Source organism: Myotis daubentonii, chromosome 8, assembly GCF_963259705.1.
Source record: "Myotis daubentonii chromosome 8, mMyoDau2.1, whole genome shotgun sequence".
In the NCBI taxonomy this organism is placed as follows: Eukaryota; Metazoa; Chordata; class Mammalia; order Chiroptera; family Vespertilionidae; genus Myotis; species Myotis daubentonii.
Genome location: NC_081847.1, coordinates 18,366,861 through 18,376,327, shown reverse-complemented (window position 1 = coordinate 18,376,327; position 9,467 = coordinate 18,366,861).

Genomic DNA, 9,467 nt, shown 5'->3' with positions numbered 1-9,467 from the left:
GACCTGGAGGGGCCGCCGTGCTGGGGGCAGGGTGAGCGATCGGGAGAATCCTGTGATGGAGGGCTGCTGGGCCTCCTGGGGCAGCTGTGACGGTCTTTCCCATGGTCTGCCTGGCAGCCTCTGGAACTTTTCCTACTGAGGAAAGGGTTTCCCTTAAAGAACTGATCAGAAAGTGCCTCACCTCAAAGTGGCATTTGTTGTTTTGTAGCCTGAGGAGGTTAAGCGGGGTAATGGTAGATTTTTCTGGAGATGTTCTTGCTTATTTCCAGGGAGTCACATATATTAGTCAGGATTTTAGCCGGTGAAGGCACAAGGGCACAAGGTCAGGGTGGAACTGGGAAGTGAGAATAGGTTTGTTTGACCCCAAATGTCTTATTGAAAGCAGTATAGTGTCTCTGAGCTCTTCCCATAGAATAAAATAGTCAGAGGTGGACAGGACTTTGGAATTCACTCAATCCAGAGTTTGCCCATTTAGAGCTGAATAAACTGAAATTCAGAGAATGCAAGACCATGGTTGCTGTGATTCCATGGACTTCACTAGTTTCCGGGGAAACTGCTGAAGGGAGACCTGAGCTCTGTTTCAAGCTGGTGCTGAGTCTCACAGTGTGACCACCAGGAGGTCACTTGCCCTCGCTGGGCTCCCGTCTTGCCTCTCTGGGGGTATCAGATGAGTTGGATTGGGTGTACTCTCACACTCCTTCCAGCTTCACATTTCTCTAATTCTGATGCCAGTGTCTTCTCATTGAACTACTTCTCATGTCTCTTGGGGAGGCAATTGGGGAGGAAGAAGGGGAGCCAGCTCCGTAAGGGATGGAAATCAGGAATGCAGAAGCAATCATTTTTGTAAAGGAAGTTTAATAAAGGGCAAATAGAAATTTATTTTTCTTTTCTCCTTTTAAAAAAAGAAAGAGCCAGTACCAGAGCTCAAGACAACTGACTGATGAGCTTTGATTGTTTTTCATTACAGAGACTCACTCAGAGATGCTCTCCCGTGTTCATGCCCACACAGCACACAGGACACACAGTGTGCCTACACATCACATCCGCTCTGGCACTCAGGCACACAATGAACTGACATCAGTGAGCTGCTTCGAGGCAGCGAGGCCTGAGCAGGACTCAGGTAGTGGCTTCGATGGGAGTCTGGAGAAATCAGTTCTGTGGGGTTCATGGGCACAGAACCTTGGAAAATTTGCTGAGCAGTCATTGGACAGCTTGGTTGACATAAATTGTCTCCTATTTATGTTTTCTCCATCTTGAGTAGCTCTCATATATGATTAGACATATGGCTTTCTCATCTCTCCCAAATATTCTTTCTGAAGGTGGGTCCAATGTCTTTTTTTTTTTTTGAGCGGCAGTGTGCCATGTACTTACAGCCATGAAAATACTGCACCACAAGCTGTTTGATCACTCTGTGTCTTAAGGTGAAGCTGACTGATTCTCATGGATCTGCAGGTTGACTGTGGGTCTGCTCACCTAGGCTGGGCTGACCTGGCTCTGCTCCTTCCATGTCTCATCCCTTCTTCCTCCTCCTCCTCAGACCAGCAGGCTGGCTTTGCCAGGCATGCTTTTCCCATGGCAACAGTAAGGAGAGTAAACCAGGTTGTGCAAGCCTGTTCCAATCTTGTGCACACATCACTGGGCTAACACCCCACTGACCATAGCGAGTCACATGGCCAAACTGAGGACCAGAAGGTAGGGAAGTGTATTCCATCGTTACAAGTGGGGAAGAGAGTGAAATGTTGGGACAGTAATTATAGTCAGCATCCACTATAATAAAGTATAGGTTGTGGTGGTTTTAAAACATGCAAATTCTTGGACACTCCTCCCATCAAGAGGTAGAATGTAGGTCCCCTCCCTTTAAACCTCCGCAGGCCTTTGTGACTGCCTCGATGAACAGAATGTGGCAGATGTGATGCTGAGGGGCGTCCTAGGCTTCTGCTAGTGTCTCACAGACCCACACTCAGCCCTGCCACCTGGAGGTTGCTGTGTGCAGGAGACTCCATGCGGGGAGACCAGAGAGATGCGGGGAGACTCCAGATTCTTAGTGAGGAGTCCTTGGAGGTGAGCGCAGACACTGAACAAGGACTGCTTAGCCAAGACTGAGCAAAACAAAGGATTGTTCTTGTTTTAAGCCATTGTTTTGGGGTGGCTCCGTATGTGGTATTAGGAAATGGGAAAATCAAGATTACAAGTATTACTGACAAGGAGTGGAATTGCTCTACCACTTGCTGCCTAGTCGGTGAGCTTGGATAAGCCCTATGACCTCTCTGAGCCTCAGCTTCTTTGTCTGTGAAATGGTCTGATGCTGGCCTCATACAGTTGGTGTCAAATTACATCAAACAGGTAGCACAGTCGTGGGTCATGCAGGTGTTCAGTCAGTGTCAATCAAATAAATAACCACTTACTGTTAAATTTGGCTCATAGAGTATGGGAGGAAGAGGGAGAAAGACTGGTTGGGGAGAGACTGGGGATCACAAAATGGGCAAATGGAATGACTGCATAAGAGCTATGGTATAGTCTAGACTACAAAGGATGGCTACCAGGGGCTGTTGAGTGCATTGTGTGTGTATGTCTGCATGCACACACATACACACAATGCATATGCTTCAACTCTTCCTTTTAAAAAAAACAGCTGGCCCTGGCAGGTGTGCTCAGTGGTTGGAGCATCGGCCCATGCACAGAAGGGCCACAGGTTCGATTTCCGGTCAAGGGCACATACCTGGGTTGTAGGCACAATCCCTGGCATCCTGGGTAGGGCGCATGCAGGAGGCAACCAATTGATGTCTCTTTCTCTCATCAAAATTTCTCTCTTTCTCTATCCCTCTCCCTCTCCCTTCCTCCTTCCCTCCCTCCCCTCCTCCCCTCCACCATTTCTAAAAAATCAATGGGAAAAAATATCCCAGGTGAGGATTAACCGCCCCCCCCCACTGCCCCACGCAAAAAAAGGAAGCATATAAGAGAGTCGATCTTAAAAGTCTTCATCAAAAGAAAAAATTTATAACTATATGTGGTGATGGCTGTTAACTAAATGTATTGTGGTGATCAAATCATTATGGTGCACGCCTAAAAGGAATGCAATGTTATATGTCAATTATATCTCAGTAAAACCAATGGGAAGAAAAGGAAGCCTATATCTTTCAAGCCTTGATTGAAGTGTGTGAAATTTGCTTTCGGGGGCTCTCAAGGGAGCGCTTTGTTTTGTTTGCTAAGCTGTATTTCATTAAGTTGTCGTGACAAGCAATATGTAATTTGCTTGGCGCGATGTTTTAGGCAGGCTGATGAAAGTGGAGGCTAATGAATCCGTGTAGTCTCCGTCCTCCAGATCCTGTAGCCAGCCTGCTTCTCTCCAATTTCAGCTACCAAAGAAGTATCCCTTTTAAAAAAACCTTTTCATTGACAAACAGCATACATACATGCAGAAGGTGCACACACATCCTAAGTGTGCGCTCAGTGAATTTTCACAGAATGAACACCCCCATATAACCAGCATCCATGTCAGAAAAAGACTATTCCCAGCACCTCAGACACCCCCTTCATATTCCCTCCTGGTCCTTACCTGGTCTCCCCACTAAGGGAAACCACAATCCCTACTTAAAATAACTTTGTTTCGTTTCCCCAGTTTTTGCTTTTTATATAAACAATCTTACCTTTAGTATGTTTTGTGTCTGGATTTTTCTGCTCAACGTGCTATATACAAAGTGCATGAGTTTCTTGTATATACTTTGGCTCCTTCACCATCTTTGCTATGTTATTTTATGAATATACAGCGATTTATCTATCTATTCTACTGTTGGTAGGTCGTTTCCAGATTTGCTTCCCATCTATCTCCCTATCTCCCCAGTGTGCAGATTATTAAACATTCTTGAAACACTTAAAACATTGACTTACAATCTGATGGCAAATTTGAATGCATTCCCCTCTGGTTGCCCACACTGCCCATGTGTTTTCATTGCCTATTCTGGCCTCTCACTCACTTGGCCGGATTTCAAGGGGCGGATGGTAAAAACCCATTCCCTCAGCTCCTTCACCCTTCTTCTGACCTCTAATGCCTGAATGCCCATGTGTATAATTCCCACAAGAACTAAAAACCGTTGGCTTTGGGCTCCTAGGCTGGTTTTGCAATTCTGGAAAGCTAGCCTTCTTTCTATTCCTGCTTTGAGAGGCCTGCCAAACACATATTTTACTTTCCTCTCGTCCCTTCCCGGCCATGTGCTCCACTGTTGCCGCAGCCACTCTGCAAGTTTCGACGTGGTGTTTTAGACGCTGGAGCATGGGCAGGCCACGGCTACTGTTTGACTGCTTCCTAGAGGAAGTGGCTATCAGGGGCCTGTGATAATAAAACGAGTCCCAGTCTCAGAGCTGTTAGGGTAGGGAAAAACGTCTTAGAATTAATGTAATGCCATAGACCCACAGCGACCTGCGGGTCGGCTCTAAAACTGACCATCCAGAACCCTGACCGTCCAGAAGTCTGCTGCCTCGTCACGGGTTGTAGCCTGTGTCTGAATACTTGGCTTTTCCTCATCTTTCTGAAATATCGTATGTAAACTGATTACATTGCTCCACTCCCCACACCCCGCTAAAGTAAACCTAGTGACGAAACTCTGTCATTTTTCTGGAGCAACAGCCTTCGGACCAGGAGAGCTGTGGATGTGTTAATTGTCTAGTCACGAAACGATTCAACATCAAAGTGGCCCCAAGGAGGGTGAGGCGGTGCTGCCTCCCGTTTCCATCCTGGCCTCCTTCACACTTAGCCTCTGTGCAGGGGGAGCCACGCATCAGGGCTGACGAGAATGAGCCTGTGTCAGAGCAAAGGGTTAATGTTCTGCCTGATTTCCCCAGTTGGCCCAGGGATACACTTTGGCACCAGCGATGGATGCTCTGGTCTTCATTGCTGCTCCATTAAAGTGCTCCCCCGGGACCCCTATAAAAATTTATTTTGTTGGTGTTTTGGACAAGAAGTCCATTCAGAAAAAGAGTCGGCAATTCCCCAGGGGAACTTTACTCTTTATTTTTAATGACTTCGGAGCCTGGAGGTTCAATATTTATCCCCCCTACCCACGACTTTAGAGCTTGCCTGAGAAAGGGCTTGGAGGGTGGAAAGGCGATGGCTTATTTTTCTTTCTGGAGTTTCATAGTGGATGGCTCAGCAGCATCATGGCCAGGCTCTGCCTGCGCTACACATTGGTTCTGGACAATTTTGGTTTCTTAGCAAGCTTTCTGGAGACCATAGGGAGATAGTCACTTTCATGGAGCAGATGGTTTGAACTTTGGAGAGGAAAACAAATGTGAGGCTTGAATAAAAAAAACTGTTCTGCTGAGGTGGAGGGAAGGGTTTTCCTGAAGCCCCTGGAGAGAAGTGAGGTGCAAGAGGAAAGGGAAGGTGGTGGTGTGAGGCTGGAGGATGGCAGGAGACCCAGCTGTGGAAGTTTGAATATTTAATTCCAGTTCTTCCCTCTCCTCCAGGATTGTGTACCTATATTCTCGCCATGGCCTAGTGCAGTGGTTCTCAACCTTGGCTGCACATTAGAATCACCTGGGAATCTTGTGAAAATCCTGATTTCTGGGCCTCATCATTAGTAACAAAGAAACAGAATTTCCGGAGGATGAGGCCCAGAAGTCAGGATTTTCACAAGATTCCCAGGTGATTCTAATGTGCAGCCAAGGTTGAGAACCACTGGCCTAGTGGATGGGGCTGAGTGTTCTCCCCTACCCCTTGACTTTAGGTTTTCCTGTTTAACTTGATTTGGCCAACGGGATATTAGCAGATACGACATGGGTAGAAGTTTGAAATGCTCTTGGGCAGGGATTTTGCTCTGTGTCACACCTCACTTTCAGCCTGGTAAAAACATGCTGGGGGTATTTGTAGGACCAAGGGCCATGAGGAACACACAAAGAACTGAATCCAACCCACAGTTTGTGCCAAGCACACCATCCACGGACATGTGATCAGGGAATACATTCTTATGTTGTATGGCACTGTGCTTTGGGATTCACACAGCACCTGTGGCAAGAGCTAATACAGAAATTATTTTACCCTCACAAAACTTTAGTAAAGTCACTAAACTCATAAAATAACTGAGATAAATGATTTAAAAAAAAACTAGTGAGGGGTTGGGCTTAAGTCTGAATTACAAAGGAGTGTGGAGGGAGAAAGTAGCATTTGGAAGAAAGCTTGGATGAAAGGAGGCCATAGGGAGAGCTTGGAACCTCACATGGACATGGAAATTAGGGCTGGGCAAAGTTTCACCAGCTCCCTGAGAGGTCCAGTTTAAGTAAGAAAGGACATGCAATTATGGACATCTAAAAGTCCAAAACCTACAGGCTGGAATCAGAAAAGAGCTGAAATTGTACTTCAAGTCCTGACAAAATTCTCTCTTGCTTGGGGGAGGGTGATATTTGGTTTATTCAGGCTTCAGCTGGTTGGATGAGACCCATCCACATTATGGAGATAAGCTGCTTTTCTCACAGGGCACCCACTTAAATGTTAATCTCAGGCAAAAACACTCTCACCAAACATCCAGAATAATGTTTGATTACACATCTGGCCAGTGTGACCCAGCCAACTTGTCACACAAAATGAACCATCACAGTGGGCTTTCATTGTTCCCTGGCCCTGAGAAAAAGAGACCCATTGCTCCTTGTTGGCAAGACATTTGACTGAGTGCTTTTATGCACTTCTCTATTGTGCCCAGTGGAAGTGGTGGGGCTATTGTTGAGGAAGTTTTGGGCTGGACCTACTGAATTCACCAAGCTTTGTCACAAATATCATTTCTAACATCCTTACATTTTTTTTCTACTGAGTTACAAGCATATATCCACAATGTGCACATGTCAGTACAGCCTGATGAATTCTCACAAAGTGACCCAGAACATCATGAGCACCCCAGAAGCTCCTCTCGTGTTCCCTTTTAGCCACCACCCACTTCCTAGGGTAACCAATACCCCTCTGAGACCACAGATTCATTTTGCCTGTTGGGTACTTTGTGACAGATGTACTTTTTAAAGATGGCTGCATTAGTATTTTTCACGCCTCTTTTGACAATGTGATGCTGATATTCTTTCACTGAGAGTCAGGGTCTCTTTTCCCTCCCTTTAAATATGTGTGCACCAGTGACTATGGCACAAGGGACACTGTGTGGCTCCTGGGGCTGGGTTATTATAGGCATTACGACCGCTCCCTGATCTGTTTGGGATGCTCACCCTTGGAGCCCAGCCGCATGCAAGTCTATGAGCATGTATTCCAACCATAGCCCCAGAGGAGGTCCCAGCTGACAGCCAGCATCCACCAGCACACAGGTGAGCAAAGAGCCTGCAGATGATGCCGCCTCCAGCTTTCCAGGCTCCTCAGCGGCCTCGGAGTACAGTGGAGATGAGCTGTCCCCTACTGAGCTCTGCCCAAATACAGATTCATGAGCCAAAAAATATTGTTTTTTTAATATTTTTATTGATTTTTTACAGAGAGGAAAGGAGAGAGATAGAGAGTCAGAAACATGGATGAGAGAGAAACATCGATCAGCCGCCTCCTGCACATCCCCCACTGGGGATGTGCCCGCAACCCAGGTACATGCCCTTGACCGGAATCGAACCTGGGACCTTTCAGTCTGCAGACTGACGCTCTATCCACTGAGCCAAACAGGTTTCGGCCCCCCAAAATATTGTTGTTTAAACACACCAACCTTTGGAATCATTTGTTATACAGCAAGAGATAACTAGAAGATAATTTACACAGATGGTATGAGTCCTTTACTGACATTCAGTATTATGTCTGTGCGATTCTTCCATGTTGTTGCATGTAGTTGCATATTGTTCATTTTTATTGCTTTAGAGTACATGATTACATGAACAACATACAATTTACATGTTCATTGTATTGTTGACAGACATTAGTTGTTTCTAGTTCAAGGCTATTAATAAGAGCCAGACATTCTAGTACATGCCATTTGGTAAACAAAGCATGTATTTCTGTTGGGTATGTACCTGGAGTTAGAATTGCTGTGTTATAGAGTACATCTATGTTCTGCTTTCATAGTTACTGTCAAAAGATTGCTAATATTTTTTCTAAAACAAATATTGAAATCACTTTTCCAGACTTGTCTGTGGACTGACCTGGAGTTTAGGGAGGGAGGTGAGATCAGAGGTGTCCTAGTTGTATCTAGAAAAGACTCGAGGTCAGAACTGTTTGACTTATTCGCTCTGTAACCCCAGGGCCTAGGAGACTTGCAAGGAACATAAACTTTAACAGCATCACTTTGCAGAATGGGAGCTTTCTGGTGGAACCTGACCATGAAGAAGCCCTTTGTGAGATTCCTCTCTCTGCTTTCCCTTTGACTTATCTGTGAAGACACAAAAAGTAAAAATTTGGCTTTATCTTTAGAAGCTATCATTGCCACAGTCAAATGAAGTTTCTTTTCTTTTTTCCATGTTCATTGACTGTTTTATTTAATTTTTTTTCAATGTGGTTAATTATATTTATTTATTTATTTATTTTTCTGATGCCATCTTAAATATATATATTTTTTATTGCTTAAAGTATTAAAAAGAGTATTACATATGTCTCCTTTCCCCCCCCACCCCCCACCCTTGACAATCCCCTGGCCTCCCCTACCCCACAGTGTCTTATGTCCATTGGTTATGCTTATATGCATGCATACAAGTCCTTCGGTTGATCTCTTACTACCACCCTCTCCTGCCCCCAACTCTCCCTGGCCTTCCCACTGTAGTTTGACAGTATGTTTGAGGCAGCTCTGCCTCTCTATCTATTTTTGTTCATAAGTTTATAATGGTCTTTATTATCCAAAAATTAGTGAGATCATGTGGTATTTTTCCTTCATTGACTGGCTTATTTCACTTAGTATAATGCTCTCCAGTTCCATCCATGCTGTTGCAAATGGTAAGAGTTCCTTCTTTTTTATAGCAGCATAGTATTCCATCGTGTAGATGTACCACAGTTTTCTAATCCATTCATCTACTGATGGGCACTTAGGCTGTTTCCAGATTCTAGCTATGGTGAATTGTGCTGCTATGAACATATGGGTGCGTATATCTCTTCTAATTGGTCTTTCTGGTTTCTTGGGATATATTCCTAGAAGTGGGATCACAGGGTCTAATGCGAGTTCCATTTTTAGTTTTTTGAGGAAACTCCATACTGTCTTCCATAGTGGCTGCACCAGTCTGCATTCCCACCAGCAGTTCACGAGTGTTCCTTTTCATCCACATCCTCTCGAGCACTTGTCGTATGTTGATTTGTTGATGATAGCCAGTCTGACAGGTGTGAGATGGTACCTCATTATTGTTTTGATTTGCATCTCTCGGATGATTAGTGACTTTGAGCATGTTTTCATATATCTCTTGGCTTTCTGAATGTCCTCTTTTGAAAGGTGTCTATTTAGGTCCTTGGCCCATTTTTTTGATTGGATTGTTTATCTTCCTTTTATTGAGTTGTATGAGTTCCCTATAAATGTTGGAGA